Genomic DNA, 23477 nt, shown 5'->3' with positions numbered 1-23477 from the left:
CAGTAGAAGGAAGGAAAGGGACATCTTCTGGAAAACTTCCATTTAAGGAAACAAATTATTATTTTAGACAATACTTGCTGCAGATACGGCAATACCACATATCGGATTATACTGTGAGACAAACTGTCCTCATTTATGAATCTCTCTGTGACATATGGCACTACTGAGTATTTGGTCTTGAAACTAAGTTGTTGATTTCCCAACTAGCACTGTCCCAATTCTCCCCCTTTCCATCTTAATTTCCTCTTGACCATCTTCATATGCACTCTTCCTCAGTTTGCCTATTAAACACTGGTGCTCCCCATAGTTCATCCATTCCACATGTGTTCACCTTGGGTACCTCATTCCTTTGAATATATGTATCAAGGACCTATATCCCTAGCCCTGGCTTCTTTGATCATACATCCAGCATTCTTCTGAGTATGACCAATGTGAATTTCTCATTTGTCCCAATGACTGACTTGTTTTTTCCTATGTTCTAGAAAAAACATTTTTTAACTAAAAAATTTATTTATTATTTATTTTATTTTTTAACTAAACTCAAGGAATGTCACAGAAGCAGTGTTGTTTTCTTCTCATTGCATCTTTTCCTCAATTGGTAGTGTTAACTTTGATCACTTGATTAAGGTGATAATCTGCCTGATTTCCCCACTGTGAATTTAGTTTTTTCCTCTCTGTAATTAATAAGTATTTGGTTGGGAGTACTTTGAAATTATATAAATATCCTGTTCTTCCTCAAATTTGCAACTACTAGTTTAGGATTTATTGATGCTTCATGCTGAATTAATTATACTCATAGAGTTGTCAAATGATTTTCTAATTTCATCATTCCTTCTACATTTATTAGCTCATATTCTATGGTATTAAAAAGTATTTCCTTCTCCCTATTTATTTATTCATTTCTGTGTTTATAGCAGTATATATTCACTTGTAAATTGCTATTTTGTTCAACAGGTCAAAATTCATATATATCATTTGTTTATTTTGATGCTCAGGTTGTCCTGGGTTTAGCCAATGAAAGGTCCTTTAAGTGGTTTATATCGTTTTGACATATTGCCATCATTTTTTAAACACCTGTTATTTTCTGGCACAAGAAAATATTCAAGGTTCATCTTATATACTCTCCTTGATCCTGCCCTGGAATCTGTCATTTCTCCCATGAGCCCAGTTACCTTTCAGTGAAGAACAGTATTTAGACATCAAGATCTGGGGACAGGATATGTTCCTTGCTAACGAGTGATACCGTTTCTAAGCTTGTCAGTGCACAGAGCTAGGGAACATACATATTGGCATGAAGTCAGTGCTTCCAACTTCCAACCCAATGCCGCACAATTCATTGTAGTTTTTCCCTTTCTACATTTATATTTGTAACTTTCTTTTCTAACAGTGACAAACCTATCAGCATTACTATCAAGGAAATTTGTCATATTTAATTTTTTGTTTAACATTTTATAATAAAAAGTTAATACCTAAGATTTTTAACTTGTAGATCACCTAAGAAACAATATACAAAAGCTCATTTGAACTAAATCTAATAAGTAACTAACCTATGCTAATGTAGACCAACTTGAGAGTAATAGTAATCTCAAATATCAAATACCCCACAGATGTCAGTCACATTACTTTATGCCTTACAGACAAGTGCTCCACTCTATGGCAAGAAAAATGAGACTGCTCTTAAAACAACTAGGCTTATCCCTAAAGATGGCCATCTTCTCATAAGCATATGTTTGCATATGGGAGAAATAGTTAGTGTAATAAAATCAAGGTTCTTTGAAGATAAGGATTAATGGAATTCTAAATAGACAACTAAAAGTGTTATTTCAATGTACATATAAGATTCACCATAAAAAAAGAAATAGATTGCATATATTGAATTGCTAACATTCAAGATCTATAAAGATCTACATTGTGCAATTACTTGTATATATATGGATTCATCACTTATTCTAAAATTGGAAAATGATAGTTTTCATACTTCTTTTCATTAAGTCTTTTATTTTAATTTCAGTATAGTTAACATACAGTGCTATATTATTTTAGGTGTATAATATAGTGATTCAACAATCCCCTACTGATAGTCAGTGCTCATCAAAAATGTACTTTTTAATCCCCATCACCTATTTTACCCACGCTCCTAACCACCTCTCCTCCGGTAACCATCAGTTTGTGCTTTATAATTCAGAGTCTGATTTTTGGTTTCTCTCTCTCTTTTTTCCCTTTGCTCACTTGTTTAGTTGCTTAAATTCCACATATGAGTGAAATCATATGGTATTTCTTTCCCCGAATGACTTACTTTTCTTAGCATTATAATCTGTAGTTCCATCCATATTATTGCAAATGGCAAGATCTCTTTCTTTTTTTATGGCTGAATAATGTCCCATTTGTATATACATACCACTTCTTCATTATCCATTCATTTATTCATGGATATCTGAGCTGCTTCCATAATTTGGCTATTGTAAATAAAGCTACTATAAACATAGGGGTGCATACCATCCTTTGAATTAGCGTTTTTATACTTTTTTTGTTAACTATCCAGTAGTACAATCACTGAATCATAGGGTAGTTCTATTTTTAATTTTTTGAGGAATCTCCATACTGTTTTCCACAGTGGCTATACCACTTTACATTCCCACCAACAGTACAAGAGGGTTCCTATTTCTCCCCATCCTTACCAACACTTGTTTTTTGTGTTTTTTATTTTAGCCACTCTGATAGGTGTGAGGTGATATCTCACTGTAGTATTGATTGGCATTTCTCTGATTATGAGTGATGTTAAGCATCTTTTCATACGTCCGTTGGCCATCTATATGTCTTCTTTGGAGAAATGTCTGTTTATGTCTTATTTGTTTTTTGGGTGTTGAGTTGTATAAGTTCTTTATATATTTTGGATACTAACACTTTATTGGATATGTCATTGGCAAATATCTTCTCCCATTTATTAAGTTTTCTTTTAGTTTGTGGCAATTATTTTTGGCAATTATCACTTATGCTAATTATTAGTCATTTCCATGTATATTACCTATTTCAAGTAATTAGGTTTTCAAATTCAAGAAAAACATCCTGGGAAAAGTCACTTAAGAGCAAAAATATGACTTCACTTATATGTAGAATCTAAAAAAAAAACAAACAAAAGAAACAAAAAAAACAAAAAAAAAAAAAAAAAAAAAACAGAAACCAGCTCATAGATAAAGAGAACAAACAGTTATTTGCAGAGAAAAGGGGGCACGGGCAAAATAGATAGAGGAAATTGAGAGATACAAACATCCAATTATAAAATAATTAAGTCATGAGGAGGAAAATACAGCATAGGGAATATAGTCCATAGCATTATAATAACAGTATATGGTGACAGACAGTACCTACACTTATCATAGTGAGTACTATATATTGCATAGAACTGCCAAATCACTATATTGTACAAGTAAAACTAACATAACATTGTATGTTAACTATATTTCAAAAATAGAAAGGTTTTAAAAACTTCAAAAAAAATCACCTAGATTTTTCTTTCTCTCTCCTTCTCTTTGGCTAACTACTTTAGGAAAAGCAAACTGGAAAAGAAAATTCTAGTTTGCTACATGGATAGTTTCTAAGAAACATCAATGTTAATATACCAGACCAGAACAAACAAAACTTGAGTTGAGCCCAGTCTTTTAAAAAAAAAAAAAATTGCATGGCCTTGACAAAACCATGCTATTTCCCTTCTTAAATGATTCCTAAATTTCCTTCAAATTAAGACAAACTAGTGTACATGATCATATGTATCAGGTTAAGGATAATCATTTTCATGCCTAGAAACAAATCTTAGAAACAAACAAATTAGAGAGGCCCAATAATAATACTACATATTTTTAAACATATCTTTTAAAACCAATGAAAGATATGTTCACTGAGGTAAAGTTTATCTGAGTATATAAGAGGAAATAAACATCTCAAGGCAACCATCAGAATGCTCTTTATGGTTTTTTTGTTTCTAATAGTTTCATAATTCTGTATGACTTACTAAAAAATAGCTTTATTAGTAAATAAGTGTCAAAAGTATAAAAATAACTAGTACACACCCAATTTCATAGAAGTTGCATTAAATGCATTCATTATATTGATGTCTCACGTGATTATATCATTACCATTTTACTAATATAAGGATTTCTCAGACTGGTAGTTTCCAAACAGATTGTATTATTAAAACTTGTATTTATAAACAATGATGCAAATTGCTCATTTTTAAAACCACCAAACTATACTGCCAGAAAAATACAATAAAAAGAATTGAGTTTAAAAACTGAGAAAATAGGTTAATGGGGAGAAGCACTGGGTTATTAACTAATATAATTCTGCTACATAGAAACAAGTATGCATTTTACAAAAATGCAAAAGTAAATTTATTCTTTTTAAAAGATTTATTTTAAATTTTGAGAGATTTAGAGAAAGAGAGATGGGGGGGAGACAAAGGGAGGGAGAATCTTAAGCAGATTCCATGCTGAGCGCAGAGCACAATGTGGGGCTCAATCTCATGACAGTGAGATCATGACCTGAGCCAAAACCAAGAGCTGGATGCTTAACCAACTGTGCCACCCAGATACCCCTAAAAGTACATTTATATGTTTTTATAGCAATCTATTGATAGAGAAAAAATACCCCAGATATGAATCAAAACACAAATAAGAAAATCATAAATTCTACTTTGTACTGGGATCTATCTTCCACTGCTTATTCCTTAATTCCTATTCTATCAAGTACATAATACTTTGTTTTTCTTTTAAGATTAACTTATTGGGGCATCTGGGTGGCTCAGTGGGTTAAGCCACTGCCTTCAGCTCAGGTCATGATCCCAGGGTCCTGGGATCGAGCCCCGCATCGGGCTCTCTGCTCCGCAGGGAGCCTGCCTCCACCTTTCTCTCCGCCTGCCTCTCTGCCTACTTGTGATCTCTGTCTCAAATAAATAAATAAAATCTTTAAAAAAAAAAAAAAAGATTAACTTATTTATTCCAGAGAGAGAGAGAGAGAGAATGAGAGTGGGGGCAGAAGGAAAGAACCCCCGAGGCAGACTTCCTGCTGAATGTGGAGCCACACCACAGAGCTCTAGCCCATGACCCATGAGATTATGACCTGAACCAAAACCAAGAGCTCAAGGCTTAACTGACTGAGCTATCCAGGTGTCCCTGTATTGCCTTTTATAAAGCATTTCATTTAAAAAGATGTTAAAGTGGGATGCCGGGGTGGCTCAGTTGGTTGAGCGGCTGCCTTTGGCTCAGGTCATGACCCCAGCATCCTAGGATCGAGTCCTGCATCGGGCTCTTTGCTCTGTGGGGAGCCTGCTTCTCCCTCTGCCACTCTGTCTGCCTGTGCTCATTCTCTCTCTCTCTCTCTCTGACAAATAAATAAATAAAATCTTTAAAAAAAAAAAAAAGATGTTAAAGTGTTGCTTGATAGTTGACCTAAGAGCATTCAGTTTCACAAAAAAGAAATAAAGAAAAGCTATCAAAGTGAAAATATGGAAGATATAGATTTAGAATGGTTAAAAAGCAATAAAAGACTTTACATTCCAGCAATGTTATAGATTATTGAGATTAAACATTTATAGGGTTCTGAGAGTCAATTATCATATGGTTTCACTCACTTGTGGCGCATAAGGAATAACATGGAAGACATTGGTAGATAGAGAGAAGTGAGTTGGGGGAAATTGGAAGGGGAGAAAACCATGAGATTGTGAACTCTGAGAAACAAACTGAGAGTTTTGGAGGGGACAGGGGCGGGGAGGGTGGGTGAGACTGGTGGTAGGTATTATGGAGGGCATACATTGCATGGAGCACTGGGTGTGGTGCATAAACAATGAATTCTGGAACACTGAAAAGAAAAACTAAAATTAAAATAAAATAAAAACATTCATAGGGTTTTGTTTACATGAGTCTTTATGAAAACTGAACATCTAACACTCTTGTGCTGTGTTGCTTTATATATTATGTATTTATAATTTATGTATTATACATCAATGAAATGTTTTATACAAAACATAAAGGATTCAGCTAATATAATACTTAAGAAGAAAGAACTTTAAATAGACAAGAGACTGAAAAAAGAGAACTAAAAAGAAAATATTAGGGAAAAAAAGGAGTAAAAAAGTCTCCCAAATTACAACAAGTGATAAAATAAGCTAAGACCAATAAACAATGAAACAAAGACACAAAAGAGATAAGATGATCCACATAGACAAAAGCTTTCGAAAAATAAAAACATGAAACAAACTCTTGTGATAGAACAAGAAAAAAGATACAAAAGTATTAGAAATATATAAGGGAACATGGCTAAACATTCAGCAACTATTACTATTAATTAAGAAGAGGATACTGTAAAAAAATTTCTTGTAAATAAATTTAAAAATTAAGATAAAATATCACTAATACCAGTTCAAGAAGGTCAAGGTAGCATAAAATTGAATAGAATAAAAGTCATTTAAAAGAATCAATCAGTGTTTAAAATCTACCCTTAAAAATTAAAAGATATACACATAAAACAAAAGCAACAAGACTAGATAGGGTTTTGTCTGTTTGTTTGTTTGTTTTTTCTTTAAAGATTTTATTTATTTATTTGACAGACAGAGATCACAAGTAGGCAGAGAGGCAGGCAGAGAGAAAGGGGAAAGCAGGCTCCCCGCCCAGCAGAGAGCTGGATTCAGGTCTCAGTCCCAGGACCTGAGATCATGAGATCTGAGATCATGACCTGAACTAAAGGCAGAAGCTTAATTAACCCACTGAGCCACCAAGGTGCCCCTAGATAGTTTTAAAGGTAAATTCTATTAACCATTCAAGAGACAGATAATCCATATAAACAAGCTGTATCAGACACATAGAATGATAAGCTATTTTGAAAAATACAAATAGGTACAACACTGCTCAACTCATTTCATGAGGCTAACAAATCCTTACAATGACACCAAGGCAAGGACATTATGAGAACGAGAAATCATAGGTCAAACTCACTTATAAACAGAGAGATAAAAATCCTAAGTATAATATTGGAAAATAAATACAATATGTGCATATAATCATATAACAATGTTTACCACAATAGAGCTGGGCTAATAGCAAAAATGGAAAGATAGTTTAACACTAGATAATACATTAGTAATATTCTCCATGTTAACTGATTTCAGCTGAAAAAAACTGGAAGTCCTCAACAGATACATGAAAAAAGTTATATGCAATATCCATTGATTCTTAAAGAGTGAGACCAAGTAGAAAAGAAGGGAAGGAGGAGAGAAAAGAGACAAAGCAGGAGGGAAATAGCAATAGAAAAGATCCTTCTTACATTGTTGATGGTAGCAAACAGAAAAAGAAAAGATTATCCTTAATTGTGAAAAATCATGAACAAGACAATCACTATAATCAGAAATCCAGGTAATATAGTAAGACAAGGGGAGACAGGACATAGGAATTGAAAGAAAAAAAAAAGTTATGACTATGATTCACAAATAATATATCACAAATAATATGACACAAACAAATTATTAGAATCAGTATAAGATTTTTTCATAAGAGCTCAGCAAAGTTACAATTTATAAAGTCTATATACAAAAATCATAAATTACTATAGCAATAAAAATGTTTAAACATCTATAAATACCATGAATACATATAAAATATATGCATAACTTTTTTAAGAGAATAGATTATTACAATAAAATAAGAGCAGTAGTTAATGGGCATTTTGAGGAGAGCTACAAAATATGCAATAAAATCTAAAATATGTATGTGTCAAAAACATCAGTTTCACTGCTAGTTATATGAACTAGTGAAACATCCTCTATGTAAACAAAACATTCAAAAAGCTATTTAATGATAGCAAAAATTTTAAAAACTTGGAAAAAAAATCCAAAGTCCTGTATGTACATCACAATTCATTCATCAGTGAAATATAATGAGGTTAAAATGTGTAGGCAATGATGGGGCGCCTGGGTGGCTCAGTGGGTTAAAGCCACTGCCTTTGGCTCAGGTCATGATCCCAGGGTCCTAGGATCGAGCCCCACGTCGGGCTTCCTGCTCAACAGGGAGCCTGCTTCCTCCTCTCTCTCTCTGCCTGCCTCTCTGCCTACTTGTGATCTCTGCCTGTCAAATAAATAAATAAAATCTTTAAAAAAAAAAAAAGTGTAGGCAATGAAGGGCACTTGGATGGTTGGATGGTTCAGTGTGTTGAGCCCCCCCTTCTTGATTTTGGCTCAGGTTGTGGGATCTATCCCACTTGGGGCTCTGCATTCAGTACAGGGTCTGCTTGGGATTCTTTCTCCCTACCTCTCCCTCCCTCTCTGCTCCCCTCACTTCCCATTCACTCTCTCTTTCTCTCTAAAATAAATAAATAAATAAAATCTTTTTAAAAAATCTGTGGACAGAGATAAATTACATAAGGTTTTAAAACATTCAAGGGGCGCCCAGGTGGCTCAGTCAGTTAAGGATCTGCTTCGGCTCAGGTCATGATCTCAGTGTCCTTGGATAGAACCCCAAGTAGGGCTCCCTGCTCAGTGGGGAGTCTACTTCTCCCTCTCCCACTGCCCCACCCCACTGCCCATGCTCTCTCTCTCTCTCTCTCTCTCAAATGGATAAAAAAAAAAAAATTCAAATTAATAGCTGATACTACTTAGGGAAAATATACAATATATATAATATACATTTTCATGCTTCCTAATAATAAACATCAAAATATCAAATTCTTTGGTTATCTGGTGGAAACAAGAAAGACATACAACTGAGATTGCTTGCACAGAGGTATTTAATTGGATCGATCTGTACATAGCATACAGTTGGGTCTTGCTTTTTTACCCAGTCTGAAAATATTTGGCTTAAACAGAGTGTTAAGGGGGAACCTGGGTGGCACAGTTGGTTAAGCAACTGAGTGGTTTGGCTCAGCTCATTATCTCAGGGTCATGAACTTGAGTCTCACATCAAGCTCCTCACTTGGCACAGAGTCTATTTGAGTTTCTCTCTCCCTCTGCCCCTTTCCCCTCTCAATTAAATAAATAAATCATTTTATTTATTCATAAATAAATAAATATATATATAAATGGAGTGTGAGAATCACTTTATTTAATGGAATTGTGTTTGTGTTTATATCTACTATCATGTAATTTATTTTCTATTTGTTCTATTCTTTTCCTTGTTCTTTACTTTCTGCTTTGCAATTAATTGAACATATTTTAGTATTCTATTCTATTTTCCCTTTTAATTTGCAGTTATTCCTTTTTGTTTTGTATTTTTAATGGTCACTCTAGAATTTATAATGTCCATATATTGCTTGTCACAGTCTATCTTCAAATAATCTGCTACTACTACAGTAAACTTCCATTTCCCTTCCCCAATCCTTTGGGACATTATCATGTCACATGTTACATCTACATGTATAATAAATAAGCCATAGCCAATATATTTGCTTTAAACAAACAAATATATTTTTCCAAATTTTTAAAAATGAGAAAAATGTTTTTCATATTTATCAAAACATATTTTCTATTTCCAGTTCTCTTTATTCATTTATAGATTGATGTTTAATTTTCCTTTTTTCTGAAGAACTTCCTTTAACATTTCTTGCAGTGTAAGTTTTTGGCAACAAATTCTCTCAGCTGTTTTTTTAGATACATAAGTATTTGTTTTGTCTTTCATGTTTGAAGAATATTTTTGCTGGGTATAGAACTCTATTTTTTTCTTGGTATTTGAAAAATGTCACTCCTTTGTCTTCTAGTTGGCATAGTATTGAACATTCTTTAAATTAATTTTTTTCTTTACTTCACATAAATCCCCTGCTGTGACTATTTTAGATTTCTTTTATCCCTGTTTTCAACAATTTAATTTTGATGTGCTTAGGTGTCTGTTTATGTTTTATCCTAGACGGGGTTCTTTGGACAGTTCAACTAGCCTTATCAGAGAACCTGAGTTCCACCCTACCCTGATCTTGCTAACAATGACAACAAAATAAATGACAGTAAGAAAATATTTTTGTAATATTTGTAATATAATTCTAATCTGAATTCTGCTGTAACTGTGAAATATAGACAACTGGCTTTTGTCTACACTAGTAAAGAATACTGACCTGGTTGAATACTCACATTTGAAAAGCAACACATCCATATGATCAATGCTCTTCAGTACAACTCTAAGACTCAATTAACAAAGGTATCCAAAGGAAGGATAGCTATTGTTTCTTATGTTAATTTTGATTGAGTTATTTCCCTGTCAGTAAAAAAAAAAAAAAAAATTCCAAATTTTGAAGAGACTCTAAGAACCAAGGAGAATACATTACCTAAAGATTAAACTTTACAAACATTCAATGAGTTCAAACTGTGGCTTAGGTTCTATCAAAGTCACCTTTACATGATAAAGAATTGTTAAAGATGTTATCCAGATGCAATTGCTATAAATTATCCTTAGACCCAACTTACATACTTCTCCATATTCACTGCCTACTATAGCCTCAGTCCTTGCTCAATGGTCAACACCAGCCATTACCTTCAACTCATCTTCTAACACCACTGTCTGTCTTGAATTCCTCTAGGTGTAATGGTAAATTACAGCTTCCACTACTACCTCCACGGTCACAGACATTCATAATCCTACACCCACAGGAAGCCTGGCTCCTCCCACCACTTCCAAGAGTCTAATGAAGCCACAGAGTACACATTGTGAGATTTGACTTCCCCAACAATGATCTGAAAAGTACAAGGACAATAACATACCATGAGATGAGCTTTGACCAATGGGAAACAAAAGATAGGAAGATGCAGGTAGATAAATTTCTTTCTTTCTCAGTTCAGATACATTGACCTTTGAACAACACAGGGGTTAGGGATGCCAACCCACAGTCAAAAATCCATGTATAACTTTTAATTCCCCCAAAACTTAACTACTAAGAGTTAATAGTTGAATGGAAGCCTTGCCAATAAAATAAACAGTATAAACAGTCAATTAACACATATTTTCTATGTTATATGTGTTATATACTGTATTCTTACCATAAAGCTACAAAAAATACTATATTTATTGAAAAAAAAATCCACATATTTTAAATACACAGTTCAAACCTATGTTGTTCAAGAATCAGCTGTAATTGGTTCTGTACAGCACGTCTGGAGATTTCCCACTTGACTAAACAAAAGTCTATGTTTTCTGATGCAGCTGTGGCCAGCCCAGTAACCACCTTGTATTTGTCTTTCTTTATACTGGTTTTTTGTGTTTGTTTGTTTGTTTGTTTGTTATATCCCCCTAGTATTGTACCCAAGCTTAACTTATACATCGAAATCTGATGACCTTATAATTCATTATTATATTCCTGTCACATCAATTCCTAAATATATTACAGCTTCTTGTGATTAACTGGGATACTGTGTGATTTCTTAAAAACAGTTGTGAATGTCAGAGACCCACAGTAACTTTGCCTAGAAATTCACAAGCTGCTTTTCAAAAATAGGAGTCTCAGTGTGTGGATTCCCTATGTCTATCCTGTTCTAAATGCAGATAAGAAAAAACTATGATGGGGCACCTGGGTGGCTCAGTGGGTTAAAGCCTCTGCCTTAGGCTCAGGTCATGATCCCGGGGTCCTGGGATTGAGCCCGGTGGTGTCAGGCTCTCTGCTCAACAGGGGGCCTACTTCCCTTCCTCTCTCTCTGCCTGCCTTTCTGCCTACTTGTGATCTCTGTCTGTCAAATAAATAAATAAAATCTTAAAAAAAAAAACCTATGATAATAGTTGCAGAGATGAGGAAGCCGTATGTCAAATGTAAATACAAAAATGTTAAGTGGGTATAGCAAGAAAGACCTCATATTAGCTACAAAAATAATGAGGTGATCTTGAGAACAGAGTAAATCAAAGTTTGAGTATGGGCAGAATCTGTGAATATGATGAAATATAACTTCTATGATTATGTTAAATTAAATACCAAAAGAAGTTTCACAGATTTAATTAATGTCTATATCAGCTGACTTTAAAATAGGGATATTTTCAAACTGGGACTCATCTAATAATAAGAGCACTTTAAATCTTGGTTTAGAGGTCAGAGAAGTTAGAGAGATTCAAACTAAAAGGGATTTGATGCCTGAGAAATTCTCCACTGCTGGATAGGGCCATGTGGCAAGACATATGAGTGGCTTAAAGGAGCTAAGAGGAAAGGAGGATTTCAGTCCTACAACCACAAGAAACTAGATTCAGCCAACGACATATCTGATTTTAGATGAAGATTCTTTCACAGATCCTTGAACACCCTGGTATGATTTCAGGTTTGTAAGACCCTGAGCAGAGAACCCAGCCAGGCCACACTGGACTTCTGACCTACAAAACTGGGAGCTAATAAATGATTGTTGCTTTAAGTCCCCAAGTTCATGGTAATCGGCTATGCAGCAATAAAAAATTAATTAATATATACCTGGAAATGGGTCATCTGATATCTAATTATTGAATCAGTTAAACATAGCTATGCAGGCTATTACTAGCAATTATTTTTAAAGACAAAAGAATGTTAAATCCTTTCTTAAACGATATTCTTATTAGTAAGTTAAAATGTCACTATTTTAACATATGTCTTAGAGGCTTCTATTTTAGAATCAATTTTTATTCTCCTATAAAATGGCATTAGTAGTCTGCAAGTTTTCTCTCTTTCCCACTGGCTAATTTTCAACAGTGTTGATAAAATCCTCCTTCAGTAAGTTAACATTTTACCTCTGAATCAGGTCCTCTAGAAGATATTTCCAAAAGAGAATGATTATTGTCAGTAATTTGCTATTTGCCCCTGTGAACAAATAGAATAATGATCACTGATGTTCATAATAAAAGGTCACAAGCACAGGAAATACATAAATGTTTTCTGATTAAAAATTAAATTATTTTAATATAGTTTATAAATATATTTTATTTCATTTTCTTTTATACACCATTACATCTACATTTAAATTACTAAACACAGCATCTCCTTCAGCCATGTCATATAATAAAAAAGTTCATTTTATTTCTGCCCCAGATCTTTATATCTGAACTTATATGTCTTCAGATATGTAAGGTATTGATTGAAAAAATATCTTTTCATCTTTATTATTTTTAAATAATTTGAAAAACATACTTTGGATCTCTTGGCTAAAGAAATAGAAAATGAATATAGATGACTCCAGTCACATGGTCCTTAAATGCTCACTCATATAGGTATCCACTGAGAACATGCAGCAATCACAAGAAAACAGGGAACAGTAATGTGCATGATTTTTACTTGCACAGTTTCATACCTTCTATAGAATCACTTGCTTTGTTACATGGTGAGAAGACAGAGCAACAGAATGCTAGCACCTTTCATTAAGTGCTTCATGTTGATTTGTTTTTGTTTTGAGAATTGCATTTAAATTTTTACTAAACCTACCTTAGGCAAACACTCAAGCAAGGAAAGAATGACGTTTGTGCAATGAACATGAAAAGCATTCCTTATAAAAAAGATAGAAGCGATAACCAACAAAAAATTCCCATATCCTTCACTTTACACTTTTAACTCTGAGTATCATTATAAAGACTAAGGGAATAATAAAAGATGTGTAATAAACTGAACGGATAAAATCAATTAAAGGTATTCATGTTCTATGTAATTAAAGAGAGAGAGAGTGATAATTTTTTGAATTAAAGATTGAAGTTTAGGGACGCCTGGGTGGCTCAGTTGGTTAAGCGGCTGCCTCCGGCTCAGGTCATGACCCCAGCGTCCTGGGATCGAGTCCCACATTAGGCTCCTTGCTCGGCAGGGAGCCTGCTTCTCCCTCTGCCTCTGCCTGCCTCTCTGTCTGCCTGTGTGCTCTCCCTCTGTCCCTGACAAATAAATAAATAAAATCTTAAAAAAAAAAAAAAAGATTGAAGTTTAAAGGGTTTACTCAGAAAAACAGATAATCTCTGGAAATAAACTATACTAATAATGGTTTATTTCAAAGATTTAGCAATATGCTAGTCTTCATGATGTTAAAATAGTTTAATTGTAAGTGCTGAAAGACAGGAAATAAAATTTTTTTTAAAGATTTACTTTATTACTTTATTTATTTATTTGAGAGAGAGAGAACGACCAAGGGGTGAGGGATAGAGGAGAAGAGGGAGACGGACAAGCAGACTCCATGCTGAGCACAAAGCCTGGTACAGGGCTCTATCCTACCATCCTGAGATCATGAGCTGAGCCCAAATCTAGAGTCCAATGCTTAACCAACTGAGCCACCCAGGTGCCCCAAGCAATAAAAACTTTTAAATAAAAATGTTGGTTTCAATTATTAAAAAGAAAAAATATACAAGTCTGACAATCATAATTTGCATAAAATTTCATATTCAAGATAAATAGTGGGGTTTGCTTTAATTTGACAAGCAGGATGTATAAATTATCTCTACATAAATCAGTAATCACATTTATTCACAATAAATCAATATATTTACTACAAAAACACCCTTCTTTATGAAAAAACGTGTATGTGTGGGTGCATATACAGAATAAATATGTACAAAGACTTTATGTGTGTACAAGCATAGATATTCATTCTAGTGTTATCATGCACCCAAATAGCTCCATGTATTAAGTTTAAGTATAAAATAAAATTAATTTTCAATTAAATTATTTTTAAAAACCTTACTAAACTACGTCCACAGAAATGTCCAGCAGCTTCTATTAAAAACAGAAGCAAAGAACAGAAAATTAAAAAGAAAAATATATGTCTGATATTAAATAACATAACTATTAAAACAAAACAAAACAAAACAAAAAACCCTTAACTTCCCAGTGAAAAAGATGCTCTGGGCAGAAAGAAAATGACTAAAATACCAAAATACAAAGTTAGAAAATGGTTTGTTTAATAAAATAGGCTAACTCTCAATAAAAATCTACTATACTTCCTAGAATACTTTGATGATATGAAAACGATGAGTAAATTATTTTTCAAGTGTGATGTATCTAGGAAAAAGATCAGTGAAACAAAAAGAGTAATATCATCACAGCATACAAACAGAAAATTCACATATAGAAGGAAAAAATCACAGTTTACATTGCATTCATGTTTAAAATCAAACATCACTTTTTCACATTCTGAAGATTCCCCCCCCAAATATGGAAAGAAAAACAAGCCAGGGCTTTAATATAATATTTTTTTCCAACCTGGAACAGCTGCAAAAAACAAATCTTGCTGGAGATAAGCTTGGTTATAAATATCAACATTCCCTTTAAATAAGGGAGTCCAGTTTTCATACCATCTGCCTCTTTCTAAAAGGGAAAAAAATATGAAAATCATAAACTAGGACATCCTCTTTCAAATAAGGCATTTAAAAATGAATGTAGTAAAAAGGCTATGAACTCTTCTGAGCCCTGCCTTTAAACTTGCCCTGTTTAGCTCAGATCAGGAAATGGGATTTCATGAAAGTAAGCAACTCTTAATCTATGAATAAAGTATCTAAAGCAATTAATAAAGAAACAAACGTTCTCAAACTTTTTCACATTTATTGGCCATAATCATAATTTCTGATAGGACCATATTTCTCCTTAATGCATCATACTCCTTACTGTTCATTTTTTAATTACACTTGTCACTTTTGTTACCTCTACTTTTTTCCAAAACCTTTTTACAGCCTATGCCAAAGACTTTTGTTATCTCTTCTATACAAAAATCTAGTTACTAACAGAACTGGACTTTTCTTTTAATACAGATTCTATCCTCTGCAAAAATCTTTCCAATGTCTTTCTCAACACAGTGGTCTTATATGCGAGTTTGGATTTTATCTTAAAACTGTCTTTATTCTTTTGCCCTTAATTATTTTTCATTCTTTGTTAATGACCTTGTGATTGAACATTTTAATTTTTCACTGTACCACATCATTACTACTTCAATAATGAAGTCCATAAACCGTATCCATTATTTAACTCCTTAAAGCATTCATAAGAGAGAATTAATGAAAGATAGCCTACCAAACAAAGCAGTGCAGAGTGGTCTACCGGAGATGCATACATAAAGGAAGATCCTGTATAGGATACTAAGATCACTTAAGAGAAAGTAGAAGAAACCCAAGACAGAGAGAAATAGCGTCCTCTATTTTAACAATATATGTAAATGTTTAGTCAATTTCTGGAATTACAGTGGTAGGATTCTGAAAAGCTACTGTAACAAAGGCACCTAGGAAGCCCTGACATAATTCATTCCCATATTTATTCTCTCCATTCCTCTTTTTCTCATACACATATAAAGACACCCTGATATAGCTGAACAAAAAGAGCAAAATTGAATCTTCAATCATGAGCATTTCCTGTTATTTTAAGGTACTAAGACTACACTTAACTGTGTCCTTCATAGGAAAAATATGTCCAAAGACTTTTTTTAATTCACTTTCATTCCATTTTAGCCATAGACCACCCAGATCTTTAATTACACAAAACAAAGTTCTTTTACAAATGACAAAAGACAATTAATTGCTTTCTTGGAATGCTGCATCTTCAGTGTATAAGAAGGGAGGAGAGGAAGAGATGTCTTCAAAATAATGGTCAATAATATTTAATCTCAAATTAATTATTTAACATAAATGACCATTTTATATCAATATTTCATCCTTTTCATGATTTGATGTAGGCACTACAAATGATGTGAACAATTAGATTATCAGTGTTGCAAAAGAAAAGTTATTTTACTTTAGATCTACCAACTATTTAAAAATATTAAAAAGGCTTTTTCATATTAAATGTAGTCTATTGTTTATTTTCTGAATTCCATCCACTAGAACATAGTACCACAAGAGTAGGGATCTTTGTTTTTATATATTAAGAATCCAAAACAATTAGAAAATGGTGGCACACATGTTTTTGAGCAAACATTTTTCAGAAGACAGTTACATTAAGTTAAATCATCCATATTTTATGGTTCATTATCATAGACAATTAAAAATGCTTTGAGTTTTAAAATATTACTATAAATTCTCTCTTATAGGAATATGAGACTGATAAAAGGTGGGTTAACTCTTCTCTATTTTAATTCACTTCCTTTCTGGTTCTATCACTTTTTAGTTGTTTACCAAGCTAAGCTCATTCGCCATTTTTTAAATGGGCACAGTAAGAATACCTATCCCATACTGCTATTGTGAGCACTAAATTAAATAGCTAAATATATTAAGTACTTAACATGGTGCTTCTCACATAGTAAGTGTTCATTAAATATTATTAGTATCATTACATCATGCTGGTTTAATCAGTTACTCATTGCTGAGGGGCCACACAGTCCAAATGGCTTTTATAAACAAATAAACAAACAAAAACAATCTGAACTTGATGACCTTACATTCATTTAAAAAGTAAATGAGCTCCTTTATAGTTAAGGTTCTTAGAGTATAAGAATGATCTCAGAATATACTATTAATTACATATAAATTGTATACTTTTCTGTATTAACTTAATTACATATAAATTGTATACTTTTCTGCTACTATTTGGTCTCCTAACTATCCTCTACTATCAGCTAAGTGGCTTCAACAAAAGTATCTTTGGATTTACTTTTAAGATGCCAAATTACATATGCACTTTTTTTTTTTGAAGATTTTATTTATTTATTTGACAGAGAGAGATCACAAGTAGGCAGAGAAGCAGGCAGAGAGAGAGAAGGAAGCAGGCTCCCTGCCAGGCAGAGAGCCTGATATGGGGCTCGATCCCAGGACCCTGGGATCATGACCTGAGCCGAAGGCAGAGGCTTTAACCCACTGAGCCACCCAGGTGCCCCTTACTGTTAGCAAGTATTGGAAATTCTGGAGTAAGATAGTACCACTTTCATGCTTACAGTATAAGTACTCAAAAATACTTTGGAGGGATGTCTGGGTGGCTCAGTTGGTAGGGCCGCTGCCTTCGGCTCAGATCATGATCCTGGGGTCCTGGGATCGAGTCCTGCATCGGGCTCCTTGCTTGGCAGGGAGCCTGCTTCCTCCTCTCTCTCTGCCTGCCTCTCTGCCTGCTTGTGTGTACTCTCTCTCTCTGACAAATAAATAAAATCTTAAAAAAAAAAAAATACTTTGGAAAATGGCAGGCTCCTAAACAAACAAACAAACAAACAAATAGGCTTAAACACTAGTCCCCAGTTTTAAAACTAATAACTGTTATCTCTAATCTTTGTCAAGAGTTCCTAATTACCCTCCAATCTAAGAAAAAAATCTTCTCAGGTCAACATTCCCATCAATTCTTTGTTATTCTCTCCTCAGGAGTTGTACTAAGTTGTACAAGTTTACATATATAAAATTTATATATCTAAAAAAAATTTTATATATCTATATCCATATGTATCTGTATTCCCACCACATGCATTGAGCAGGTCAGTATGGTTCTCTAGGGAAATAGTATGATATTAGATAAAACTGATTCTTTCATCAAGGTCTCAAAACTTCAATTTGTAATAATAAATGTAGCATCCTAAATATTTTCTTTTTTTTTTTTTTTTTGGAGATTTATTTACCTATTCATTTGACACAAAGAGAGAGAGCACAAGCAGGAGTAGAGGCACAGGGAAAAGGAGAAGCAGGCTCCCAGCCGAGCAGGGAGCCCACTCTGGGGCTCCATCCCAGGACCCCAAGATCATGACCCAAGCCAAAGTCAGATGCTCAACTGACTGGGAGTCACCCAGGCATCCCAGCATCCCAAATATTTTAACCATGGTCCTAATATACATGGGAAACAAGAAACATGATTTTAGAATATCCTTTAAATCATAGAACTTTCCAAGCAATGTCTTCTAAAACCTTTAAGAAAAATATCACAGGTATTCCAATCATTTCTCGGTCTTCTTTAAAAAAATTAAACTTTACTGTCACATTTACTACTTTATTTGAAAGCATATCATAAAAGAATGATTTTATAAAAGCACTGGATAACTACCTCACTAGTTTTAGAAATTTGTATTCCTTCTGTTATGAAATAATTGGGTCCTTATTATCACATTAACCAAAATTTGGGGACTGGAACTAGATTGTATCTCTTGAGTCCCTCTAATGGAAGCTGCATACACAAAAGCTTTTTCAAGTGTATATTTTTAAATTATTACTGAATTCTAAACAATTTAAAGAAAAAGCAACCGAGCTTCCCAAAGCAATTTCTGTAGTAAAGTGTATAATCTGATTTTTAACAAGTGCATAACACTTCCCAGCAACATCTCTGCCTCAAGTTGGCTGTATGTCCCATTTGACTCAGTAGCCATTACAATTTGTAGGGCTCTCCTGAAGTCTTCCACCCACCTTCATTCTATTCTAGGCATATGAGCTGGTTTCCCAAGTCACAAAGAATATATAGATCACTAGGTAAGAATTGCTCACTTGCTAGCTTATTCTAACTTACTCTCTCACACACATTAAACACACATAAATCCACACATACGCTAAGGTACAAACACTGTTCATGCCATTACCTCTACTATAATCTCAGTGGATGAAGTGTCCTGTCTTCCACCAAGGCTCCCCTCTGCCCTGGAGTCCACCTCCATGTATATACACTTTTCCTGCCCTTTTACCCTTTGTTCCGCTCCTTTACCATTTTCTCTGTCATTGCATTCATCTGCAGTCTCACCAGCATTATTGCGTTAGTATCATAATTGGTCTTACTGTCTCTGGTCTTGCTCCCCTCAAACCATCCCCCATACTGCTTCCAGAATAATCTTTTGTCAATTAAGTTTAATCAAGAAAACTCCCCTGAAGTATATTATATCCTTCAGTGTTTCCTTATGTGCTTCAGGATGGAGTTCTAATTCCATAGTTTGGTGTAATCAAACCCCCATTCTCCCCCCAATCTCTTTAACCTATCTTTATCCCACACCAACACTGTGCTTTAACTACTTTGAATTACATACAGTTCCCTGAAATTACCACACTACGTAACAGCTTACTGCCTTTGCCCATGCTCTTCCTTTCTCTGAAATACTTTCTCTTTACCTGGATTATCTTATACTCCTTTAAGACAGTAGAAAAGTATAACAGTAGTCATTAATTCTACTCACATATCTTCCAGTTTTCCTCTCCCTCTGGGTAGAGACGATATTGCACTTCACAGTCCCCCTTTTGAAATTTGTTTTGACCAATAAAACTCTAAATGCCAGTGCATAATTAACCACTCTCTTCCCATTGCTGCATCTGGATCATGGAAGTATATGAGCTTTCCTACTAACAGATTTTAGACATGTAGTCTCTGTGAGAAATAAACATTTGTTGTGTTAGGACACTGTGAATTGGGCTTGTTTGTTCCTACAGCATAACCTAGGCTATTCCAGCTGATTAAAAAAAAAAAAAAAAAAAAAAATAGGTTACCTTTCTCAGGAAGGCTTCCATGAGCCCAACACAGTCTGACTCAAATGCTGTTTCTCCAAATGATGATAGCTTTGTATTCATACCTCATTACAGCACAACACTGTAGTAAGATGGCTGCTATAACCATCCATCTCCCTTCAAACAGTCCTTAGAAGGGCAGGAACTGTGTTTTTCATCTCTGTATTGCAGAGGCAGCTTTTAGGCAAACAGGCTTGAGCAATGGAATATAGAAAAAGGCCCATCAAGAGCCTACCTCAAAATATCCATAGGCCCTAACTGAACAATAGGCTACTTACAATTAGGCACAGATAACCAAAAAGGAGAATTCCATAGGTGATTATACCGCCTCACCTTCCCCCTTTAAATAAACAGCCTCCACCCACCACCTCATTGCAGACAGCCTTTCCTCTACCATTCTGCCCATCTCTCTCCCTTGCAGTATATTCAATAAACTTCTGTCTCCTTTGTTCCGCCTCAGGTGAACTCTTTCACCCCCTGCACTACAGCTTCTACCTGATCATTACCCCCCATCCAATGAAGAGATGCTCCATTTGGACACCACATGTAGGGTTACCAATTAGCACAAGTGCCTCACTCATGGTAAGTGAAACACTGAGACGTTTGCTAAGTTAACTGGTAATTCATTCATTCACTTATCAAGAACCAAGAACTACTCTAGTTGCTAGAGATAGAGTAATACCAAAGCAAAAAAAAAAAAAAAAAAAAAAAAAAAGCCATCTGCCCTCATAGGACATGATTTTCCTGTGAAGGATAATGACAATAAGCAAGACAAGTAAGTATAAAATATATAGTTTATTATATAGCGATAAATGCTAAGTAGAAAATATAGAGCAGAGATATGTGGATGGTGACGAGGTGATCTTGTAATAAAGACCCAAAGGAAAGTAAACAATGTGCTATACAGATATCTAGGGAAGAGCATTCAGTAGAGAGAATGGTATAAAAATCCTGAGGGGAAACATGCCTAGCATGTTCAAAGAACAACAAAGGAGCCAGTATGGTTGGGCAAGTGAGTGATTAGAGATGAAATTAGAGCAGTAACAAGGAACCATCTCTTGAAGAGGCCAGTTTAAGAGCTTTTAGCTTTTATCTTGAATGAAACAGAAAGCCATTGAAAAGTTCTGCGTGGAGGAAGAGGTGGAAGAGGATAGCAGAGGATAAGGTCAGAGATATAATGGGGGCCCATATTCTTTGATTATATAACATATTTCCTCTCCCACAAAACAGGTGAAACACAGATACACCAATTAATCAAGAAAGGTTAAAAATGACATTGAATGACATTTTATGATGATCTCAATCTGCTTATTACTTACTATACAGAGATATTGATTATAATCCATATATAACTACCAAAATATAGTAATGTGCCAAAGTATCATAGTGTATCAAACATAAGAGAGATCAAGTACAAAAAGAGAGAGAGAGAGAGAGATCAAGTGCTTAAAGTAGAAACAAATCCTAGTAGACAATAAAACTAAATGATTTAAAAAATCAGATATAGATTTATAGCTCTAGGGATCTTGCTCTCTTTATTTGGATTTGCCCAAATACAAAACAAATAAAAATAAAATCATCCTCCCATTGTAATACTGCCTTCTATAAAAACTACATTCCAAACTCAAGTTCATTGCCAGAAGCAAACAAACCAAAACAAAACAAAACCCAAAAAAAAAAAAAAAAAAACAAGTGAAAAAAAAAAAAACACAAGTCAAAACACCTTTTGCCAAATGTTAAATCAAATAAACACACCTTGTGTTGTGTCCTTGATGCTGCCAAGTCTGAACTCTGGAGAGCTGCCAAGGGGTAAGACGTTTCCAAAGGCAAGATCTTTACCGAGGAAGCTGCACTTGCATTCCTGGCAAATTCAATTCCAGATACCAATAACAATGCTCTTGGTTGCTTTTTCTTACTGGAATTCAAAGTAGAGTATATAGAAACATTATAAATGGATGATCTCCAGTGCCCTAATGCCTACAAAATAAAATCACTGTGGTAGCATTTTCTAAGAGGTGTTTCTTGGTTTGCTAAGTCTGTTACACATTCACTTGAATTAAGTTTCTCTGGTCAAATATACTCAGAAAATGTTGCATATCATGCTCTTTTTTCACAAAGCATACCTTCAAAAACAAGGCTCTGAGAAATCCTGTAATAGAGAAGCCTATTTAAATTTACTTGACCCAATGTGTCTAAAATTTATTTAATTAAAGACCCCCTTTCCACTGTAATAAATAGTAACATTATTTCTGCAGATCACACTTTAAGAATGGTTCATTGTATAGTAATTATCTAAAAGGTAGTTAGAGATGTATTCACTATATTTTAGAATTGAATAGGAATATAAAGAGACCAATTTGAATTTGTTCTCTGTTAGTAATTTATACAGGGTCAACCTATAAAAATAATTTTATTTAACCATAATTGCTTAAATATGTTACTTTCTAAACTAAATGCCATTAAAAAGCAAGAAAGGAAACAATCAGATAATAGATGATTTATTCATTTTTGTTCAACAAATATTTACTGAATACCTATTATGTGCCAGGCACTGAACTTATCTCTAGTTTTATATTGCAATTGCCCTTATATAGATACTCTTATCTATGTAAGACAATGGTTCCAAACCATTGTCTCATAATAGTAACACCAACTCAAAATTTAACCCCAAGCATTTGAGAACACAAGTTTCACTAATTCTAATCATATCATTAAAAATAGCTTGCAACCTTTAGGCTGTTTTTAAATAGTGATAATAATCCAGCTAAAGCGTGATAATACAAAAGCATAGTCTTTTAAAAATGGTGCTGCAAAAGAATAAAATTGAAGTCTGACATGGGAAACAAAGGCAAAAAGAAAAACTAAATTTCCTTACTATCTACAGCCCACTGCCAAGTCCTTGAAAAAGGCAGAGTGACATTCCTCTAAGGACTCAACTGCCTCGATGTTAATACTTTGCTAAGGGCTAAAGGCAATCTTAATCTGACCCTCAGGATCCTGCAAGTCTACTTTAACACATAAAAATCTCTTTGGAAACATCTTTTCTCTCTATCATCGCCTCCCCCTCCAAGATGCATGTTGGCAATCATCCCCCAAGCTTATTACCCACTGACAGACAATAATAAATGACCTCTTCCCAACAACAGCTAGTCCCCTCAAGGT

General features: G+C 34.2%; 1 protein-coding gene across 2 annotated transcripts in view; it reads right to left on the bottom strand.

Moving 5' to 3' along the window:
* LOC111146803 (triple QxxK/R motif containing) overlaps positions 1–23477 on the bottom strand; it is a 100040-nt gene that overhangs the window by 67340 nt on the left and 9223 nt on the right. Inside the window, exon 2 of one of the 2 annotated variants that reach the window (XM_022502490.1) lies at positions 22071–22230. The exons of the other annotated variant lie outside the window; for it this stretch is intronic. The gene's annotated coding sequence lies outside the window, so the exon portion shown is untranslated. The remainder of the gene's footprint in view (positions 1–22070; positions 22231–23477) is intronic. 2 annotated transcript variants of the gene reach the window in all.

Source organism: Enhydra lutris, unplaced genomic scaffold, assembly GCF_002288905.1.
Source record: "Enhydra lutris kenyoni isolate GAN:26980312 unplaced genomic scaffold, ASM228890v2 scaffoldscaffold14, whole genome shotgun sequence".
Classification (NCBI taxonomy): Eukaryota; Metazoa; Chordata; class Mammalia; order Carnivora; family Mustelidae; genus Enhydra; species Enhydra lutris.
Note: the sequence above shows the minus strand (reverse complement) of the source record. Positions and strands in the feature narration are given on the sequence as shown.